Source organism: Myxine glutinosa, chromosome 3, assembly GCF_964187855.1.
Source record: "Myxine glutinosa chromosome 3, kmMyxGlut1.1, whole genome shotgun sequence".
NCBI classification, from domain to species: domain Eukaryota; kingdom Metazoa; phylum Chordata; class Myxini; order Myxiniformes; family Myxinidae; genus Myxine; species Myxine glutinosa.
In genome coordinates this window covers 101,982,436-102,007,254 of record NC_136263.1, presented here as the reverse complement: position 1 = coordinate 102,007,254, position 24,819 = coordinate 101,982,436, and positions in this window count along the sequence as shown.

The window sequence follows — 24,819 nt, the reverse complement described above, 5'->3', positions numbered from 1 at the left end:
GCTCTGGTTCGATGTGCTCCGGTGTCCCTCAATACCCTAACAGGTCTCTGGTTAGTTAAATCCCCATCCAGTGACAAAACCCCTTGGAAATGAAAGGTTTGTAACCCTCTTGGACAAGGTCGTTCTCTGATGCAGTAAGTTTGGCATGGCGACCTTCACAATTCACTGTCCTCCAAGGACGATTTCTCGCACTGGCCAACGCATTCTGAGTTGAACTAGCCTGACTCCAATCCTGATTTGTCCTTTTCAGGGCGTAACATTGGGACATCAAATGCCCAGGTTCTTGCAAAAAGCGCAAGTAGGCCCGGAGGAAAATCCTGTAGTCTGCCTCGGGCCCCCTGGAAGGGAGGTCTGCCTTGGACAGTCAGTCTTTTGATCACTAAAATTTGAGGTTCCGGATTTTGCTCGATACTCCTCTCTAGGCTGCCTCCATGAGAATTTGCTTTCCAAACCCGATATAATTTAACTCCCCTGGCTACCTCTAGGCAGGAAGTTAGGTTTGTGAAACCCCATCCTGTGTGTCAAGGCATAGTCATCTGGCACTGCTGCTGCCTCATACAACTCAGGTATTTTTCTTTCATCCAAATGAACTTTAATGTCCGCGTCCACACACTGTTTAAATTCTTCCACCAAAATCAATTGTTTTAAACAGTTAGTCTTCCCCAATCTCTTTCGAGTCACACCACCTATCAAACATAGTTTCCTTCTCTCTGGCAAACTACACTTGGGTCTCATTCTCCCGCTTCCTGGCATTCCTAAATTTTTGTCGGTAAGCTTCGGGGACCAATTCATACGCTGTGAGTATAGCTTTCCTAACTGTCTCATAATCTGCGCATTGGTCATTCAGTAAAGCCAAACAGACATCTTCAGCTTTACCCACCAGAACACTTTGTACTAACATAGTCCATGACCCCACAGGCCATTTTAACATCTGAGCCACCTCTTCAAAGTGTAAAAAGAACTTTCCTACCTCCTTTACATTAAAGGGTGGAACCAGTCTTACATGCCTACCAATATCCCAAGAATTCTGACTGGTCGTTTTATCTGGCACGGAGAAGATTTCTCTCCGTCCCCCCAGTAATTCAAGCTCCTTGAGTTTAATTTACCTCTGATACTCCACGTCCCGTTCCTTTAAGTCCCTTTCGGCTCTCCTTTCCTCTGCTCTTTCCTCTGCTCTCCTCTCCTCGAGTTCTCGTTCCTTTTCTGCTCTTTTCTCAATTGAGTTCTTGTTACTTTTCTGCTCTTCTTTCCTCTGCTTTCAAATCCAAACTCTTTTAATCTTTCCTGGCTCTGCAGTTGCATCTCCATTTTCTGGAGCTCCATATTTCCTTTTTCCTCTGGTAACCAATCCAATGCTACCTCTTCCTATTTTTTTCTCTCCCACTAAATATTCTATCACCATCGTCTGAATCTCTGCCTTCTTCATATTAACCTTGATCTCCAAGTTGCAGTATTTGGCCATCGTCCTAAGTTCCGATCTTTTTGGCCTCTGTTTTTTTTGCCTTTGCCTCTTGGGTTGTTCAAGCTTGAATCAGAGGCCATCTTGGCTTCCTTCCCATGTGACTGCCGTTGCTCAGTCTGAAGAGTCGGCAAGCTATCGCCGGCAACATGGCCAAATTCCATCATGGCCAACTCGACATGGCCTGGAGTTGTGCCTCGTTAGGGGACGTCACAAAATTTTCCACGTCAAACACCATTGTGACTATTAGTTAGCAAGCCTGTTAACCTTAACACAGAAATTGTCAAATTTGGGAATGTTAGGGAATGTCAAATTTGGGAATGATAGGGAATGTCAAATTTGGGAATGTTAGAGAATGTCATGTTGGGGAATTCAATCCCAGACGAGCCCCCAATTTCTATTACGTGTTCCTCCCCAAACCCCGGTTAAGGTTCACCTCAGTCTCGAGAGGGAACGCGACAGAAAGATTTATTTTGAGTGTTCTAATAAACCATGGTAAAACCACACCAATGCGATTGTAGAACAAAACAAGTAATTGTATTAAGAACTCTCACATACGCAATAATAACACTATGAAAGAAAGTACAATGAAAATATCACTTCCATCAAATCAACAATACATATGATGGTGCCATCATTCCCTAATGCTCTCAAAGCAATAAACTCACGACACGCCAAACGTGAGTGGAATGTAACATTCCCCAAAGTCCGTGCACTAATCCCCACACTAGTTGAAGCCGTGCAGAACGACGAGAACAGGCAGGTATCAGCACAGCGGCAGACGAGTAGTTACGAGGTGAGAGGTCGATATGGGAATTGAGCCGATATGTAAACCAATGGCAATAAAACACGATGAGGTCGATATGGAAATCCCAACGACAAAACAAGATGCACCAAGCGGACAGTCTCTTCGTGGCGTATGATCCTGTAATGGAGGCGCTTGATTTTTCTCCAACAATTACTCATGCTTGGTAACAAAACCTGAGACGCAGGTGTAATTGCAATCACAATATGGGACGATGTCGCAGGCAATCCCTTTCACGGGAAGCCTCAACTCATTCGCGACCAATATAAAAAAGTCCGCTCGCAGCCACGATGCGACTTTACAGCTGTATCTCTCTCATGGCCATCTCCTCTCTGCAAAGCTCCTCCTCCCCTCTTCCGGCCTCTTTGCTACATCTTCCTTTTTCCTTCACAAATGCTTATTTTTACCTTTTACTAAAGTCATCTCCATTTCACACAAAAATCTTAATATCACCTGAAACTAAAAATCCCACAACTAAATAATAACAACAAAGGCGGAGTGACTGATCTGTAACACATGACATGATGTCATGGTTATCATTAAAATATTCTACAGGAGGAGGCGCTCATATGGTGAAAATTTTGTGTCCATCAGACCAACAGTTGCTGAGAAAAAAAAATCATAATTGTCAGATAAGTGTTGTACTTGTCGAATTATGATGTCATAATTATGACGTCCATGTGTTTTATACCTCTCCCATTCTCCCCCCCCCCCCCCCCCCAAAAGCCCTCTCCCTCCCACAGATCTCCCGATGTTGCTGTTCCCTACTGTTGTACTTGTGTGCTTTCCTCTCTTCCCATCTTGTCTCCCGCTCCCTTGATCATATGTTTTCGTGTCAGTTTGTTTTTATGTGATTAATGTTAGCTCTTACACGAGCCCGATCTTGTACACACACACAAAAAAAAAAAAAAAGACAAGGCACTAATGACATCATCATTAACATATTGTCGTGCGAAGCCTCCGGTTAATACCAGAGGCTTGCGGATGGACTGAAAACGGCTTTAATTGAGGCGACGGCCAAACACGGACTCAACTATTGAGGACACGGGAGGAAGAAGGAAAGTGGGAGCTGCGGTAAAAGCTTACCTGGAGCACGCCGACGGCAGCTTCGATCCTGCAAGGAAATTAACTCGACACGGACACGAGCTTTTGAATGGAAGGGGAAAATAATACAAATGTTTATTAAATAAAAGGACGGGACAGGGAAACGCGATATTAACTAAAACTCCTAAATTGGGATCCCACACTCCAGACCTCAAACACAAACGGGACTGAATCACGAAAATAACACGTTCGTTATGTAGTGTACGTGGCGTGCGGTCTTATCTGGTCTCGTCGTCTTGTCCGTCCAATCTCCGCTGCACACCATGAGGTCCCTCGCTCCAGCGCCCCAGCACCGCGAAGGCCCGGGCCAGGCTCCTCGTCGACCCCCACGAGGTCCGTGCACCGAAGGTCCAACGCGGGGCTGCACAAAGCAAGCGAACTCCACTCGGGCTCGGACTCGGACTCACAAGCCAACTCTCAAGCCAACTCAACCAGGGCCAAGACTGCGAGCCAACTCAACCAGGGACAGGACTCTACTCGACTCGGGATCGCACCGGGACTGCCAGGGCCAGGAATCTGTGCGCAGAGTTCGGCGCGCTCTTTTTATAACCTCTGGCGGTGACGTCAGCCTCGGCGCGGCACCCAACCAGAGCCTCGCAGCTTCCCGCTGTTTGCCGACCCTCCTGGCGCCTTCCGCGTTGATTCGCGCCTTCCGCACCAACCAATCACAGTCCTCCTGGGCGTGGTTATAGCTCGTACGTGTAGCGTGCTACGCGGGGCCCAGCGGAGATGAAGCTGGCCGTGGTCCACGCGGCGGCACCCCAAGCCGGCCCCCTTGCCTGTTCGTCTTCCAAAGTCATGTCAGGGAAGGGAATTATTTAATGTTGCAATAAAGAGCCTAACTAAGTGTCTAAATGGGTGCATTGCCAAAAGGGACAAAGGTTTGGCTACCAGGTGTGACATACAGGGGCTTTATCTTTTAATCCCTATACTACTTAACACCCGAACATCCTGGTATGTTCACAGGTATACGTAGTGTGTTCAAAAAGTATCCGACCTTTATTTTTCGTGCGTAAAAAAAAAAGAAGCTAGGGAGGCATTGATTGGTGCACGTATGTAGGCGATCCTAATGCACACGCGTGAATTTTTTCCCACCTGCAGAAGCTGTCATTCGACGGCAGACCGCCGATGAGTGAGGACATGTAAGTGAGCGCCGTCGGATTTTCGTTTTTGACAAAATGATGGAAAAACTTGAACAACGCTACTGCATCAAATTTTTTGTTTTTTGGCCTCGGGGATGTTGGATGCTTCCATTGTGATGACTGCAACTTGGTTTCTGGGTCGTACCCATAAACCCAGGACTCATCGCCAGTGATCACTGTGTTGAGGAAGCTGGGATCGCTGTTCACAGTCTCCAGCATGTCCTGTGCGATCTCCAAATGGAGTTGCTTCTGCTCAATCGTTAGCAGCTTTGGTACGAACTTCGCTGAGATTCTCCTGAAGCCCAAATCCTCCTACATAATGGAATGAACGGTGTTGAATCTTGCGGATCGTTTCCACTTGGGAATCGCCAAGCTTTACACAAAATTTGATGCAGTAGCGTTGTTCAAGTTTTTCCGTCATTTTGTCAAAAACGAAAATCCGATGGCGCTCACTTACATGTCCTCACTCATCGGCGGTCTGCCGTCGAATGACAGCTTCTGCAGGTGGGAAAAAATTCACGCGTGTGCATTAGGATCGCCTACATATGTGCACCAATCAACGCCTCCCTAGCTTCTTTTTTTTTACGCACGAAAAATAAAGGTCGGATACTTTTTGAACACAATAGTACTCTTACCCGACAAAACGCCTACACATGAAACTTATTACAGGGCAGATTCCTTACCGCGACAGATGAAGCACGTTACCTATTCAGATCTAGCTGGCTCTACATATCACTACCCCACCCGACATAACAATATCTTATTCCCCATGGGGAGTGGTTGACAATAATAAGCCAGGTTTCAATTTTTTTCCATGTAGTGATTTCAGATAGAGGTGTGAAGTTTTTCCAAGATGGTGCCTGTACCACGTGACCTATGACGTCATAATTATCATTAAAAGATTCTACAGGATGTGGCGCTCCTATGGTGAAAATTTAGTATCAATCGGACCAAGAATTGTAGAGAAAAAAAAAATTCATGCTGATCGAATCAAGCGTTGTGCTTGTCGAATTATGACGTCATAATTAAGGTACCGATGACATCATTAACATATCTTATTCACCAAGGGGAGTACTTGACAATGAGCCATGTTTCAAGTTTCCCATGAGGGGTTTTGGAGATACAGAGGTGCAACCTTTTTCGATTTTTTCCAAGATGGCACCTGTACCACGTGACCTATGACGTCATAATTATCAATTTTAAAATTCTGCAGGAGGAGCCGCTCATATTCTGAAAATTTCGTGTCCATCGGATTAACAGGAGCAGAGGGAAAAAAAATTTTATACTGATCAGATCAAGCATTGTACTTGTCAAATTATGATGTCATACTGAAGACACTTCCCCTAGCCGCTAGCCCAACACCAGGGATGGTTTTTACTGAAGACACCAATGACATCATCATCAACATATCATATTCCCCATGGTGAGTACTTGACAATGAGCCATGTTTCAATTATTTTCATTGAGCCATTTGGGAGATATAGAGGTGTAACCTTTTTCCAAGATGGCGAACATACCACGTGACCTATGACGTCATAATTATGAATAAAAAAATTTACACAGGCGGAGGCGCTCCTATGGTAAAATTTCGTTTCAATCGGACCAATGGTTGCCGAGGAAATGAATTTTAAAAATGCAGACACATGTTCGCCACACCTACACACGTACGCAACCCAATGCCTAACCCTGCTTTTCACTTTGCGAGCGCAGGGTAAAAATCTATACGATAAGAGAGCCGGTTGTGTGTCTGTCTGTCGCCTTTTTATGCCTCCGCCGACAAAGTCGCCGGAGGCATGTTTTCGAGTTGTCTGTCCGTCCGTCCGGGCTAAACCTCGTTTTTCTCAGCAACCATATCTGATTGAGGTGAAACTTTCAGGGTAGGAGTGACACCCATGCAGAATGTTTTTTTTGATAATCGTGACATCACATATCACGTGGTATGGCAGCCATCTTTGATTAAAAGCAAATAATTAAAAATATTTCTCTGAAACTGCTGAATGGAGAAATTTGAAACTTGGCACATTGTCAAGTACTCCCAATGGGGAACAAAAGTATGATAATGATGACATCATTGGTGAAGTGGTATACCAGCCAAAAATGTTTTAATCAAATTCCTTGTCCTAAAAATCTGAAATTGCCTGCACATGATCTATGACCCATTTGTGTTGAAATATTAAATTTATGACATCATAGGTCACATGGTTTGGCAGCCATATTGGATTGAAAGAAAATATTAAATAATTATATCTCTGAAACCGCTCACCCTATCGATGCTAAATTTTACAAATATCATCTCACAGCACTGTTGCATATAGTTTGAAAATGATGATGGCATAGGTCACGTAGTTTGGCAGCCATCTTGGATAGAAAAACGAACCTTACCCGATCAACACGAAACTTCACAAACGTGATCCCCTACCCATACATATGCAGAATGATGGCATCTACCCGTTGTGGGACTATGAGGAGGCATATTGGCGACACAGTCGCATTGTTCTAGTTTCTCATATGGTCAGACAGATCTTGGTCAAGCTTTCAGAGGTTCATCAGTGAGTGTCGGGCAGTGTTTTAGGCAAAACAAATAATAATAATAAAATTTTAAAATGTTTTTTGGAGATTTTTTTAAAAATCGCTCGATAGTGCCTAAGCCTTTGTAAATATGTCAAAGATAATATTAAATGATCCCCAACCCCATTCATTAATGGGTGTAGGGAAGTGCTTTAGGCCCTCACAAAAACAAATATATATATTGATTTCTTCAAAATGCCAACAAGATTAGAACACCACCGGGCACCGCTGGGTACCCCTGCTCGTGTTTAATAAATCGCAGTTTGAGTTTCTTCTTCCAAGTGACAATATTGGGTAACCTATTGTCGGGCATGCTGATATCGCTCCGTACTTATTCTCATCCTTGTCACGGAAGTTGTTGGTGAACCGTTACTGTTTGACATTCAGTTTAGCTTCTTGCATCAGGAACCACACTTAAGACGTTTGCATTCAGTTTCCTCGGCAACCACAATATGCTGTCTCGCGCTCCACATTGTTCTTCTTGCCCTTGGGCGTTGCTGCTTTTCTCCAGATCATCTCAGCACTAGATGCATGCGTTTATTTTTGCCTCTTTTTTTTGCCTATGCCTCTTGGGTTGTTCAAGCTTGAATCAGAGGCCATCTTGGCTTCCTTCCCATGTGACTGCTGTTGCTCAGTCTGAAGAGTCGGCAAGCTATCGCCGGCATCATGGCCAAATTCCATCATGGCCAAATTCCATCATGGCCAAATTCCATCATGGCCAAATTCCATCATGGCCAAATTCCATCATGGCCAAGTTCCATCATGGCCAAGTTCCATCATGGCTAATACAAGAGGTTAACTGTTCAGCCTACTGCAGGTAAGTGCTCTATCGAGTGCCGTTCTCGTGTAGCTGTTGTTTGCATTTTCAGGTGTTTTCCAGTTTGAATGATAACATCCTGAAACATCTCCAGCGTCCAAAAGGTTGACGAGATCGATCAGTTTTGAGAATCCGATTGATCCCATCACGACGAAGGACTCGTTCTTTTAAGGTGACCGGGGGAGGTTTTTGGCCCAAGGCTTTTACGAACCGGATGGCCAGGCTTGACGTTCGACGAAGTATTAAGGCAGGAATTTGTGATTGTTCATGGTGTTGGCGATAGCTCGTCTACTCTTCAGGAAGGACACCGTGAGGTCTTTCGTGTACACAAACTAATGCTGGAAGACCAGTTTAATGTCTGTCCGGACTCTGGAGGACAGCGCTTGCATTTTCTTTGCGCCGCATCTCATGATTGTAGAGACAGAATGATTAGGCCATGCTCCCTGACAGAATTCCTCCGCAGCTCAACAACAGGAGGTCCAAGTTACCTTCAATCAGTTTTGGAAGGATAACTATGGGAAGTCTGAGAAAAGTAACAGAAAATACAGTTGCAAAGACGCTTGTGTCTTGAGAATGGAAGAGGAGAACTTGCTGCACTAGATGAAGATGCGAATGTTGAGTGGGTTCATTGGGATTCCTTTGAGGGAAAGAAAGGCCTCATAGGATAACCAAGAAGTAGGCAAACCTCATCCCAGTGTTTCGCAGGCAGGATGATTCATCAATGGGTGTGTCGTCCTTCGGATGGATGTTAAACTGGGCGTCCCGTCTGTCAGCATTAGTTGTTGGACGTTAAAGATCTCACGGTGTCCTTCGCTAAGAGTCGGCGATCTGTCTTGAACAAATTCCTGCCCTGACTACTGCTCGACAGGCAACGGAAAACCACCCATTACAACTCTTGCCAGGTACTGAACCTGCCTTCTGGCAGAGCAGGAGAAGGAATGAAGGGTAATGAGGATATCAGGAGGTGGGCATCAGGTAAGGGACATTAGTGAAAAGGCAAGGGAAGGATATCTGCATTATTTAGGAATTGGGTGCTGACGAAGGAGGACAATGTTGTTAGGCAGGTGTTTGATATGCATGCAGCTTACAGGACGATAAGAGGCTGGGCAATATTGAGTTGGTGGAGACGTAGAAAGAGGATGCTCGGGATAGAGAGGTGTGGAGAGGAAAGACTTGTGTGACCGACCCCACAAGAAGGTGGGATCAATTTAGGGAGTATTGAGAGTATCTTTTTAACATATCAATAGAGGAAGGTTTTACGGTAGCAGCTCCTTTGTCACAATTTATTTTTCCGTTGAAACTTCCAGGATTCTTATCCCAACATCCTTTTGACAGCACAACCAAAATATTCAATCAAGGAAGGAGGAGAGAGGCTGTTTTTGCTCATCAATGCGGTGCTCTGTATTCTCAATTATTTATGTTTCCCCCAATAATTTCCTTCCCCACTAACTCATTTTAACATTTACAGCAGGAGTGAAGTTATAACTTCACCGGCTTTATTAGGTTGTGTTTGTGACGAGGAAGATTCGATTCGATTTTGGTGAAGATCTGAATATGGATTCGGATATGAGAATTATTTAATTTTTTAAGTGATTCTTCACCATTGGGAGATAGGGCCAACCAGGTGGAGGTATGCTCTCCACTGAGTGCCGTTCTAGTTACCTATGCAGTATCAGAAGGGCAACCACAGCACACCATGGCTAATTAGTTTTGAGAGATATACCATGAGATATTTCACATCCACAACCTAAAATGCAAACGATACAGACGCAACTGGATTTAAGTCAACGACTGATGGAGACTCCACGACGTAACGCTATAAATCATCAGATTCCACTGAATGGGAGAGAAACTTCATGTATGACAAGTGTACATGTACAATCATCAGATCCCCACACCTCCTCCCCCCAAGCCCTCTCCCTTCCACACATCTCCCTGCTCTCAAATGTTGTGTATGTGTGCTTCCCCTTCTCTCCCCATCTTGTCTTCCGCTCCCTCTTTTTATATATTTTGTTTGTCCGGTTGATTTGTTTGTGAAGTAAATGTTAGCTCTTTCACGAGCCTCGATTCTGTATACAAAAAAAAAAAAAAAAAAAAAAAAAAAAAGTGCTCTGAAGTGAGCACACTACACTAACGGAGCTGCCTGCTCTCCTCCTGTATGCGCAACACAAAGTCTTCCATAGAGGTATTTGACCACAAACTGGGGCTCGACTCTGCTCTGCTTATTTTTGCAAAATAAAAAAGCACAAAAAAGTGATAAAGCATCAGGATCTAGAGTGGGAACGAGGGCGGTTTGGGAGCTATTGTGAAAGAAGATGCACGAGGCGTGCACAGAGGCGTGACTCCCACAAAGGCAACTATAAGCACCGATGCCAGGCAAGGCAGCCATCAACTGGTCTGGTGGAGGGGCTAAAGGTGCTCAGAACGAGACCATCACTCCTGTGGCTTAAAGAAAAAGGTACGGTGCTTTATATCGATGGTATGCATTGTGTGCTGGAAAGACGTAATTTCATCATACCTGCATACCTGTAATATATATTTGCTAGGCAATGTATTTTTTTTATGGAATGTTGTGTTTGTGGTGTCTCATATCATATCCATTTCTGAGTGAGAACTTCTTGGTGGAGGGTGAGACACTTGTTGATGAAATAAAATGATTTAGATGAATCTACCTACAATTGCACTCACAAAATAACTTTGTTGGTGTCGTTGTAATTTAGCTTCTTTCCGCAAGTTTAAAAAAAAAAACTTTTGTCTTGCTGATGAAGCCCAGAAAAGAGAAACGGGTGCTGTCCAGCACTGGTATTTCTACAAACTCGTGGAAATACACAAAACCACTGCGGATTTGATAACGGTTAGAGTACGCAATGGCCTATGAAGATGACCCCTTTACATATCATTGCACGGACATCACCACAGCTCTTGACTAGCAATGCTGCAAACAAAGGAGAGGGAAACAATCATTTGGAGTTCATGCAAAATTGTACCGTCCAGAAGACCAGGTAGTTTTGAGATCCTTTTAGTCCATAAGCCAGCAAAAAGCAGACTCCGAGCGCATTGAACCGCACCTCAGCAAAGGATGGCGTATGTACTTGGGGCATTTAAAATGTTCTCAGAATGAGATGAAATGTCGTTTTTATTTTTCAATATGCAGTATATGTACATGCGTAATGCGTAATAGTAAGGCTTGATGCTGAGCATGGACAAACAATGCTGGGAAGGCAATGGCAAACCACCCAGAATAACCCTTACAATTATTTATATATATATATATATACACATATAGATGTGCAGTATACAAAGTGTGGCCGAAAAATCTGGAGCCAAAGGATTAATTATAAACCTTGGAATCTGTGAACATCTCTTTCCGAGAACTTCTTATTGAACTCCCATTGATTGATATAATGTCTTTGTTTGTGAACTATTTTGACTTGTGAATTATTTGGTTTAAGAAATGTATTTGTTCTGTTTTCTCACTTAGAAATTGACAACATATGCGAGAACACCACCATTTGTCATTACTTCTGCCACCAAAGGTGCCTGGAGGTTATTTTCACCCCCGTCTGTTTGTTTGTCTGTTGATTTGTTTGTTTGTGAACAAGATATCTCAAAAAGTTGTGGACGAATTCGGGCTAAACTTGGTGGACAGGTTGTGTGTGTGACAAGGACGAATCGATTCGATTTTGGTGAAGATCGGAATCTGTATCCGGATAAAATAATTATTTAATTTTAACGTTCTTTTTCACCATGGAGTGTTCGGCCAAAAACTATATATAGCATATTTCAAAAAGTTGTGGACGATTTATGACAACTTGGTGGACGAGTTGATTCGGTGACAAGAACGGGCCGATCAGATTTTGGTTCAGGTCCGAATCCAGATCTGACCTATCAATGGCGGACGTATGCTCGCTACCAGGTTTCATTCTTGTTTTGTGCCAGTTTTCAAATCAAGGGAATACTTACGGCTTATGGACAAATCGATTCTGTGAATACTTTTTCTTCTTCGATCAAATCAACCAATGATTTGTTTTTCAAAACTCTTCAACTATATTTTTTCTTCCTTTCTGCAAATAGACTTTTCTCTTCTTCAATTCTCTTTTCACTCTCCAAAGAATACATAAAAATTAAATAAAGAAGAAATTCTGGCAGTATATCAGAAAATACAAATCACTTTTGCCTGTTTGCCTGTTTGCGGTCTTTTCTCTGTTATCCATTCAGTTTGTCACGTATCATTTCAGGTACGTTATGTCCTGGGTTTCTACCTGATATTGTCAGCATTTTCTTGTTTTTCTAGTGTTTTTAAATGGCCTCCACTACAGTGTGCTATACCAGAATGCACATTACTGCCGGTGATAAAAAATAGTATTATTTCCGTGGAATGTGCTTGCTGTAATGACTTACATTTGCAAGTGACATTCTGCACTGAGAGTGGTCCCATGAAACAAGACTCGACTGAAAGTTCCAGTCAACACAAAGTTCAGGATAATATTTTCGAGCTCATTATATTCTATGTTGCCTATAATGCCACAAAGGCAGTAATTGTGCCACACCGCTGACATGCCACGTATGAAAGAGGTTAGAGATGGTGCAAGCCTGATTTTCTTAAACCTAAGCTGGGAAAAGTTTCAAACAAGTAAAACCAAGCTAGTGTTTCTTCCCGGTAAATCGTTTCTTGGGAATTCCTGGAAAATTGGTTTGGGATTCCTGCCTTTTGCCGGTTTTTTCGGTTCGGCCATCAAATCCATCTGCCAACCAAGTTGATTAAATAATAAATGTGTGCAATAATAAAAGCTATCTTCATACAAAGTTACATGTTGATTGGATGGAAATGCGGCTAACATTCCAAAAAATCCCTTTTTTGCAGGCATGGGTTCCAGGGTAATTCATGGAGCAGGAACGTTTCTTCTCTCGCTTTTTTTCCTTCCGCCCTCACTTTTTCACCTTTATTCTCTCCACAACTGATTGAGCGATTGACACAACGCTTTCAACGTAGGAGTGCCTACCCATGGAGATTTTTTAAAAACAAAGTTACATGAAGATTGGATGGAAAACGTGGTCGGCGTTCCAAAAAGTCTGTTTTCTACAGGCACGGGTTGCAGTGTTTTACATACCAGGAATAAACGATTGTGATTTGGTCTTGTCATTTATATGTTGACTGCTATTGGCATTTCACATGATACATGTTTGGTGCCGGTGGTGTGCATTTCTGTCTACGCTGTCGCTGATGATTTGCCAATAAGTGATGAAACTGGTCCGGCGGCTGAGAGAGGCGTGTAGCATTGACATTCTCATGTGTGTACTACCTATGAAGTCTGCAGATGTAGAGGAACCCAGATAAGGTTTGAAACAGCAAAGGGCTTACCTTGTGTAGCTTTTCTTAGACGTTGCTTTTTTTTTTGGCTCAAAGAGCATTGGCGTCAATTTATATAATCCTTAATATTTATATTCTTGCAATGCACATGATGCTGTAAACATTGTCAAATGGTTTAAAATTCGCTTTAACATTTTGATTTGAATAGATGCATCACCTTTTCTGCCATAATAATTGCTACATTGCCTTCAGAAAGTATTCACACCCCTCGACTTTTTCACATTTTGTTGTTACAGCCTGGATTTAAAATGGGTTACATTGAGATTTTTATTCACTCATCTACACACAATACCCCCAAAATGTCAAAGCGGAATTTTTTTCCGAAATTTTTACAAAAAAATTTAAAATGAAATACAGAAATATCTAATTCGCATAAGTATTCAACCCCGAGTCAATACTTCGTACAGGCGCCTTCGACAGCGATTATAGCTTAAAGTCTTCTTGGGTATGTCTGTATCAGCTTTGCACATTTGGATTTGGGGAGTTTCTCCCATTCTTCCTTGCAGATTTGATCAAACTCTGTGAAGTTGGATGGGGAGCGTTGGTGAACAGCAATCTTCAAGTCTTTCCACAGATTCTCAATGGGATTCAAGTCTGAGCTTTGGCTGGGCCACACAATGACTTTCACGTTCTTGTTCTGAAGCCATTCCAGTGTTGCTTTGGCTGTATGCTTGGGATCACTGTCCTGTTGGAACATAAATCGTCGCCACAGTCTAAGGTCTTTTGCACTCTGAAGCAGGTTTTCCTCAAGGAATTGCCTATATTTGGCTCCATTCATAGTCTCCCAGTCCCTGCCGCTGAAAGGTATCCCCATAGCATAATGCTGCCACCACCATGCTTCATGGTACGGATGGTGTTAGATGGGCGATGAGCTGTGCTCGGTTTCTGACATATGTAGCTCTTTGCTTTCAGGCCAGAGTTCAATTTTCGTCTCATCAGACCACAGAATATTTTACCTCATGCTCTCAGTCTTTCACGTGCCTTTTTGTAAACTCCAGGTGTGCTGTCATGTGCGTTTTTCTCCTGAATGGTTTCCGTCTGGCCACTCTCCCATAAAGCCTAGATTTGTGAAGTCCTGTAGAGACTGTTGTCCTTCCGGCAGGTTCTCCCATCTCAGCCAAGGGACTCTCTAGTATGTCATAGTGGTCATTGGGTTATTGGTCACCTGCCTCACCAAGGTTCTTCTTGCCTGTTGCTTAGTTTGGTCAGACCGCCAGCTCGATGAAGAGTCTGGGTTGTTCCCTATTCTTTCCATTTCCTAATGATGGAGCTCAGTGCTCTTCAGACCTTTCAACACTCTATAAATGGTTTAATTGCCTTCCCCAGATCTATGCCTCCTCACAATTATATCTCTGAGTTAGTTATATGGACAATTCCTTGGACTTCATGGTAGAGTTTCTGCTCTGACATTGACTGTCATCTGTGGTACCTAATACCTTATATAGAAAGGTGTGTGTCTTTCTAAATCCTGTCCAATCAATTTCATTGGCCGACACAAATCAAGTTGCAGAGACATCTCAAGGATGAACAAAGGAAATTTGATGCACCTGAGCTGAATTTGGAGTGTCATAGCTAAGGGGTTGAATACTTATTGACTCAAAACATTTCAGCTTTTCATTTCTAATCATTTTGTAAAAAATTCCACTTTGACATTATGGTATATTATGGTTTACTTGGGAGGTACCCGTGCTAGGGGAGGCCAGAAGCAAACAGACAATGCAGAAACGGCGAATGCTAAAGCATGAAACCAATAAATTCCACATTCCTGTAGCACCTTCAGTCGCACGTCAGACATGGACAGCAAGTTCGTGAATGACTTCCATTTAAAACGTACCCGTTCACAAACAAACAGGTACATGTGTTCCATTCCCAGTCAATGGTAAATCTGCATATGGCGATCCGCGAATATCACGCTTAGAACGTAGAAACCATCACGGCATTCCGTCATTCACTTGAACTCGATATCTCTTTTTTCATTCCAAACAGCATAACTCCAATCACAAATTAACTAACATTACTATGAATTCTTATTTAATTTAATTATCTTAAAATTTATTTAATTTAACTCTTAAATCCTGGTGTTGGCTTAGCGGTTAGGGTGCCGGCTTGGGATCCTAGGATCCTGGGTTCGAATCCCGGTCAATCGCTAAATTAATGCCAGGGGGGTTGACTCAGCCTGTCATCCTTCCGAGTTCGGCAAATTGAGTACCAGCTTGCTGGGATGAATGATCACAGTGTGTACCCCGATTTAGAATAGGTACACCGTATCCCTGCGCATCGTAAGAGCGTGACCAAAGGTTGGCGTCAGGAAGGGCATCCGGCCATAAAAACATTGCCTCGAACAGGGAACCATGATTGTCATGGGTCCGCAAGGCTAACCCCCGCTGTAGCGGGGAACATGGCCTTAAAACGATCATTCATTCATTCATTTTCACTATGAAAAATGAACTTTTAACATTCCTCCCCTTCCCCCCCCCCTTCCCCTCCCCCCTCTCCCTCCCTCCCCCTCCCCTCCCCCCTCTCCCTCCCCCTCCCCTCCCCCCCTCCCTCCTCCCCCCCTCCCCCCTCCTCTCCCCCCTCCATCCTCCCCTTCCCCCCTTCCCTTCCCCCTCCACCCTCCCCTCCCCCACCTCCATCCTCCCCTTCCCCCGACAACATTCCTGACATAAACAAATATTTAAATACTGATGTGAAGTTCCATATGTTTGGGTGAACACAATTACGAATTCAAAATCGTAATTGTATTCACTCAATTCCAATCATCAATTGATACTTTAACAAAACGATTAACGTTTAACGATTTAACATTACGATTGAATGGCGGTTGTATCGAGATATTATAAAACCCGCACATTGCCGTCATCTGTCTACTTCCGCATTCGCAGCAGGTTCATAATTCTCATCAAAATCCAAACAGTATTTGTAGAATTTAAATAAAAGCCACATCACTGTTCATATCTGTAAATATTATTCCATCGTGTTTGGAAAAACTGGAAAATTGGAAAAATTGGAAAAACAATATCCCCTATTTTACTCCAGGGAGTCCCAGGATTACCCACACAAAATGTTGTTGCGATCGGTTCAGCCGTTTTTGCGGTACCTGGGAACGGACAAACAGACAGACAGACGGACATTTGGTGAATTAATTATAGTAAGATATCAGTGGTAAAAAAAAATCTCGATTGAACCCATTTCAAATTCAGACTGCAACACAACAAAATGTGAAAAAAGTCAAGGGGTGTGAATACTTTCTGAATACTGTATCAGTGATGATGATGACCATTCCTTTTTGCACCCTGACGATGCATAGGGCTGCCGAAGCAGTTTCCTTGGCTATGGCGCACAGTCCTGGACGGGTCGCCACTCCGACGCAGACAATGTATCAATAGTATACATTTATCACACATAATGTAACTTTTAAATAACTGTACTCGTACAAATATTGGCTTTTTATAATGCACAAATTAATAATCTTAATTTAGTGTATTGATATAAAACTAATTTAGCTGAATAAAATCACGTCACGTTATTTGTAATTCATGTTGGAGTAAGGTTGTGAAGAACAACAACACCTAATGACAACTTTATGAAGTTAGCCTATCTGCATCAGTCTTGTTCTGAATACCGTTGTTGAAAATTATATTATTCAAAGTTGAAATGTTGTTGTGTCTATCGAGTTGTTGTTGAAATTGAATTGAATTGAATTTTTTTTAAATTGAAAGTTGTTGAAAAATCAAAGTTGAGAATGTCTATCGAGAAACTCCTTTTAACACTATAATGTAATATCAAAAGAAAGCTAGTAAGACAATGCAGTACCTGCCCAACTTTACAGATGGTCCATAATTTGTAGGCAATACTTCTGTTAGAATTCAGGTGTTTTATCAGGACTTCATATAAAACCGAGTTTTCATATAAAACCTCATATAAAACCGAGTTGTACTGTGACCACGGTGTTTATAGTTGAAGATGAATATTCTATTTCATTGCAAAAATTTCATTTTGCTTTTTAGGTTTTTTAGGACAGATGTATGAATGAAAAAATAGGGTATTTGTGTTTGAATATTTTTACACTTATGGGACAGTTAACAACAATTCAAAGGTGCACTTGAAGCTGACCAAAACGGGACAAAGGGGTGGAAAGCCTAGATTTGGAGAAATTGACAAGAAGTTGGTGAGTTGACAGCAGTTTGTCAAATTAAGAATGAATAACAAGATTTGAATAAGAAAGTCATATATTATACTCTTCACAAAGAAATTAAGCAACAGCTTTTTTTTTCTTTTTGTATACAGAGTCGAGGCTCGTGAAAGAGCTAACATTTATCAAACAAACAAAACAAGCAAACAAAGTATATAAAAAGGGGAGCGGTCGACAAGATGGGGAGAGAAGGGGAGGAAGCACACAAACACAACATTTGAGAGCAGGGACATCGGGAGATGTTTTTGGAGGGAGAGGGCCTGGGGGGGGGGGGGCAGGATAGGTATAAAACGCAAGGAATTCACTTGATTTCACTCAAATGACAAAATTTTAAACATTCAAATAAAACCATTGGTACTCAGTTCAGAATTTTCTTCGGCACGTGTGTGCAACACTTGAGTATTGAAAAAAATTAACCCAATCAGGACGAGTCAATATGCAATACGCATATTGAAAAAAATTAACCCAATCAGGACGAGTCCATATGCAATACGCATATTGAAAAAAATTAACCCAATCAGGACGAGTCCATATGCAATACGCATATTGAAAAAAATTAACCCAATCAGGACGAGTCCATATGCAATACGCATATTGAAAAAAATTAACCCAATCAGGACGAGTCAATATGCAATACGCATATTGAAAAAAATTAACCCAATCAGGACGAGTCCATATGCAATACGCATATTGAAAAAAATTAACCCAATCAGGACGAGTCAATATGCAATACGCATATTGAAAAAAATTAACCCAATCAGGACGAGTCAATATGCAATACGCATATTGAAAAAAATTAACCCAATCAGGACGAGTCAATATGCAATACGCATATTGAAAAAAATTAACCCAATCAGGACGAGTCCATATGCAATACGCATATTGAAAAAAATTAACCCAATCAGGACGCATATTGAAAATACGCATATTGAAATACGCATATTGAAAAAAATTAACCCAATCAGGACGAGTCCATATGCAATACGCATATTGAAAAAAATTAACCCAATCAGGACGAGTCAATATGCAATACGCATATTGAAAAGAATTAACCCAATCAGGACGAGTCAATATGCAATATGCAACACGAGTAAAAAGCCCGTCAAAAATGACGGGGTGGAACAGTTTATTCGACTGTGCAGCTTCGTGAGCGTGCCAAATCTGAAGCCTCGGCCTAATGTCAGGTGTGCTTAATTATATCCTTTATTTATTCGACATCCTACAGGTGTAAATGAACAGTCGTTTTACTTGTGCACATTGCACATCACGTGCAGCGAATTTCACCTCCCTGTGCCTTGTATTTATTGTTATTTTTAAAACGCTTCTGTACACCACCCTTGAGGCTCGGTTTGCAAGCCACCATCTACAATTCCAATAGAAGAGACATAATTGCTCTTTTATTATGGAAAATGTTTTTCGAGCTTGTTTTATCCTCAAAAATAGGCCATTGTGAACACAAATTCGTGTTAAAAGATTGGCCTCCAAATCCTACCATCTGTAAATCTGTACAAACAGAAGGGGGACAGACATCTGTACAAACACACAAACTAAATGTGTTTTATATGGTCGATTACAATAATTATCAATTACCTTCCCCTTAACTGATTCATTCTGGAAATCAACATGGAAAATACGTCGACCACAACATCTAGGAATATATCTGCACATGGCCCATCCAGGTTGTGTAAGTCGATTTATGAATGTTTCGCATTATTTAGCACAAAATGAGTTGCCTCACGCCATCGGAATGGTTCAAAGAAGAAGACTCAAACAGCCATTGCTTCCCAGCACAATGTTCATCAAGATGTCATTTCTGGGGACCACCTATCTGAAAAGTTCAGTGAGAGATCTCTTTCAGGTCACTCAAGGATTACAACCCCTCATGAGGATTGTTATCTTGTTATTCGGAAATAGCCAGAATTGTCCAAGATGAGTGTTGACTAAAAGTTTTCACCCTTGGATGCAGTGATTGGGCCTCGGAGGCCCACAAGGTTTTTTTTTTGTTGCAAAAACTATGCTGTACAATTGTTTTGGGGAATGAGCCTCATTTTCATCGACTTTCATGTTGTTACACAAAATTCAGTGACATTAAAAAAAAAATCAATTCAGGCTCGTGGGAAAATCTTCATTCTTCACTTATAACCCGAAAATCTGACATGAATGCAGGCCTGGGGCCTTCGAGGCCCTGCATAAATGTTGTACGACTATGTTATATCATTATTTTCTTGATATGAGCCTCATTATATGCTCCTATACGTTGGTTACAAATAATTCAGTGACAAAAATATGAAAATTTCATTCAGGTTATTGGGAAAATCTTCATTCTTCACTCATAACACGAACGCAGGCCAGGGGCTTAGAGACCAGGCATAAATGTTGTTCTACTATGTTATATCATTATTTTCTTATGAGCCTCATTATATGCTCTGATAACTTGGTTACAAATAATTCAGTGACAGAAATTTGAAAATTTAAAAACTTTACACGAATACATTCGTGGGGCCTCCGAGGCCCAATGGCTGCATTGGTGTAGGATTTTTGACAGTTGTGGACATATACATTCGAAATAAAAGGATTAGTGAATCATATTTTTTGAGCAAATAATCCTCCATGACCCTCAACTTTTTAGAGAGAAAAAGTTGAAAAACCAAGAATTTTTTTTTTTGCCAAAAAAAAAAAAAAGATTCATTACTTGTATGGGATTCTTCCAACTAATAGGATCAATGATTCACATTTTCTGAACAAATACACATCCATGAGCATTGACTTGGATTGAAAAACGATATGAAAGAAAAAAATCTATAAAAAAGAAAAAGATGAAAAAAACATTACACGAATACATCCGTTGGGCCTCCGAGGCCCAATGGCTGCGTTTATGTAGGATTTTTGACGCCTGCATCTCAGAGTTAAACACATTTTAAAAAAAATTAGAAACGGAAATGCACAACAATGCAAGACACCAACAACGGTATTTAGTGTACCCTACTCTATTGAGCTATGGGTAAAGGTCTTGTAGGCTGTTGTGATAAAGAAGCAAGGGGTTGGCACAATGTTGGATGCCACGTCTTCGGCTGACTTTGAAAGCCAAGTAAAAGACATTAGCTCTGATATATGGTCTACCCAGAAGTTGTAGCTGGTAGTGAGGGCCCACTAGTTTAAGAGACTGAACTCCAGTGTTTGATTGAGGAAATAGATAGCTTTGGATAAAACCCACAAGAAACAACTGGTTTTCAGGACTAATATAGTGGTGGGAATTAAATCCAAGGGGCCATCGATTAACTACGTACATGCAAATGGAGCCCCCCCCCCCCCCCCCCGACACCACTGTAATTCATTGATGGTTCCCCATAATGAACTCTCACCCTCTTTTTTTTTTTTTTTTAAGCTCTTACACGAGCCTCGATCTTGTACACAAAAGAAAAATGAACTTTCTCACCCGATAATACCGGTCAAGAATGTGCAGCTACAAATCACATTATAAGGTGTGGTTTATTGATTGTTATTGACTTATCAAACGTTTATTTGTCAATTTAAAGGGTGGTGAGAACGCAGAAGGTTTACTCACCACCATCTCCATGAATAAAACCACCGTATGTCACGTGTTGCTCTTGTATCACTCCTCTACCAATAGTCCATTGCCAGGTAAACAAAAAGTTATTGTTGCCTTCGCCAATGAAGGTGTTGCAGAGGTTATGTTTTCACCCCTGTTTGTCTGTCTGTTTGTGAACGGGATATCTCAAAAACTTGTGGACAGATTCGAACACAATTTGGTGGAGAGGTAGTGTATGTGACAAGGACGAAATTATTAGATTTTGGTGAAGATTTGAATCTGGATCCGGCTAGTAGAATTTTTAAAGTGATTCTTCACTTTTGGAGATAGGGCTAAAACCGATATGCAACAACAACAACAGGCATTTTAAGGCCATTTTCCCTGCGAGAGCGGGGGTTAGCCTTGCGGTCCCCATGACAATCTTCTCCATTTTATCCTATTTTCTGCATCTCCCCTTGTCAACCCCCTTGCCCGCATTTCTTCTTCCACCATCTTTAGCTAAGTCTTTCTCAGTCTTCCCCGTTCTCTACTTCCTTCTACATTCATTTCCATCACTCTTCTCAACCAGCCACTTTCATCCTTCCTCAACACATGACCAAACCATCTCAACCTGTTTCTCTTCACAGTATCAATCACAGGCTCTATTCCCATCATCTTTCGCAATTCATCATTTGTCTTCCTCTCTCTCAATGATACTCCGCACATCCACCGAACCATTCGCATTTCCACCCTTTCCAGCCTTCGTTGCTGCTCTACGTTCATTACCCATGTCTCGCTCCCATAAATCAGAACAAGTAGAGAAAGCAGACTTTTGTGAAAGTATTTCCAGGTTGTCAGTATCGGATGCAGAGATTGAAAACCAGTCTTATTTGTCAGAGGGCAGATTTCAGTCCCTGCCAGTCAGCCTGCCAAAACAGTCAGCTGGACATTGCGGTACTGCGGCAGTTCTCTAACTACAGTACAGTCAAAGGCATTTAGGCATTACCAAGAACATGGGAAGAAAAACCAAGTGGTCATGAAAGGAGGAACAGGAGAGATGGGAGGGAGGGAATGTTAGTCATTACCAGGTCCAGGAGGAATGATTTACCCTTTAAAGGGACATCTGCATTGGGAAGTACATAGATGGGATCAGATACATATGCTTCAATCTAGACGTAATAACATCCAGTATTGTGGTAGTGTTTCAAATTGTGCTAGATTATTAAAATAACAACCCAATGAAAACAGCCCCCTCTACCCCTCCTCCGTACTTCCTCTGTCTCGGTCTCTCCCCGTGCCTGACGAGTAATCTTTTGGACATAAAGGAATTATTGAACAGTAATTTCTCTCTCCTTCTCCCTCTTTCCTCTTATCCTTCAAGCGAAGCATACCCAAATTAATGGTAACCATAGGTAGTTTTCGTAAGGCAAGCAACTCTACAATATTCCCATCTTTAGGTGAATTATGAAATATAATCTGGATTATGATAAGGATGATCTCTCCAACAAGTCCTCCTCCAAAACCACCCACAGATATATATATATATATATATATATACAGACTTGGCATTTAATATGGAATATTTTTATTGTGGGGGTGAACGTACTTTTCAAGATGTCTTAGAACCAAAAGTTCATTGGAATTATGTTGAAATTATTCTAGATTTTGTTAATGTGACCTTTAAAAGAAACAAAAACCACATTTGACATTTCGAAACAAATAAATTGATCCTTGAAAGTGATGTAAACTGATATCGAACTCAATTCATGGACAGTACTGTGTTAAACTTCTGTACGTTTTCCAGAAGTATCTCTTTGTTTTGCCCATTAGCCAAAATTTTTTTTAACAAAAACAAAAGTTAAATTACGACCGTGATTACGGACAGTAAAATTACAGTTCAGTACTTCGTGTAACCCCCACGAGCATTCAGGAGAGCACGTACATGTTGAGGCATGCTGTTCACGAGATTTGCCAAGGTTTGGACAGGAATCGCTTGCCATGCAGTGACAATAGTCGGCTGCAATTCACGCACAGAGGTAGGCTGCTGGTCCAAGTGGTCGATTTGATGCATTAATTCTGCCCACAAGTTCTCTATCAGATTCATATCCGGGAACATGGCAGGCCACTCCATATGCTCTACCCCACGGTCAGCAAGAAAGTGTTGGATCATGCGAGCACGATGAGGCCGTGCATTGTCATCTTGGAAGACAAAGTTTCCTCGAAAGGCTGCACGAGCAAATGGAAGCAATGTTTCTTCCAGAATGGCCCTGTACTTGAACTTGTTCAGGTTTCCATTCAGAACAACAAGGTCAGTTTTGCCCCCTGCATGAAAAGCAGCCCAAACGGTCACCCCACCACCTCCAGCTTGGACTCTTGGCACTATACAATCTTTGTTGTAGGCTTCATGCACTTGTCTGCGCACTCGGACGCAGCCATCTTGACGATAGACCAGAAATCTAGACTCCTCACTGAAGGTCACGTGATTCCAGTGTCCTGGCTGCCATTGACGGTGCTCTCTGGCCCACTGCAATCAGTGCTGGCGGTGTTGTCTGGTCAGGCGTGGCTTTCTCAGGGGACGCCTGGCACGATAGCCTGCTTGAACCAGTCGTTGGTTGACTAGCCTTCTGGATACAGGCACATTTGTCAGTTGCTGCCACTCAGCCCTAAGCCGATTAGCTGACTTGGTACGGCCATTGTGGACTAACCGGTGCAGCTGGCGATCATCCCTCCTTGTGGTTCTGCGGGGACGTCCTGGCCTCTGTATTGGAGTAGGGACACCCCTCTGAGCATTTCGTTTCAGGATCTTTGACACCTGACCTTGAGTGATGCCATACTGCCGAGCAATAGCACGCTGTTTCATGCCGTAATTTCATAAAGCCACCACTAAATGACAAACAGCATTGTCGAGTTGACGGACCATCTCCAGAGGAAGCGGCAATAACTTTTGGAGACGTGCAGCAGTTGTTTTCCACTAATACAGAACGCAACAACCCTTGTATACCCGAATGTGAAGCCAATCATGAAATGCACCTGTCCGTACATTTTGCCATGCTCCCTGTGATATAATCCTGTTGTTGACTTCTTGCTGCGACAGACAATCAGTGACATGGTTCTTTTAACAAATAAATCACCAAAGTGTAAAAGAAACTCACCAGATTGTTATACTGAGTAAAGAAAGTAAACCCAAGTCAAGAAAAAAAAATATTCCATATTAAATGCCAAGTCTGTATATATATATATATATATATATATATATATATATATACAGACTTGGCATTTAATATGAAATAATATTTTCATATTGTGTTGTGTGTTGCTTGGCATTTGGCATTTAATATGTCTTGTGTTGTGTTGTGTTGTCACTGAACTACTTTCTCAAACTTTTGTGAAATCGTACCAAACTTCTGGTATGCACATATCTCTCCCGTCGGTATGTCCTAAGGGTATTTTTTTTTTTAAACAATTGCATTTATTTTTTTTGTTTTTTTGGGAATTTCTTTGGGAAATATTTTTTTTTTCAACTTCAATTGTTTATAAAATGTGATATCACGTATATTACAAATATATTTGTGCAAAATAATTGTTTGAATTATGATTGGTTTAAACCGTGACAAAACGGCAACTCGGGTACAGTCATTTATCTATATATCTACACATCTGGGCAGTGTCTGTGTTGTCACTTAACGACTCCCTCAGACTTTTGTTTCCGTGGTTGTGAAATGTTTTTAATAACGTTGTGGTGGTTTTGAATCACGTGGTGGTGAGGTGTTTTGAATTACGTGGTGGTATGTAATCGTCCCAAATTTCCAGTCTGCACCTACCCCTCCCC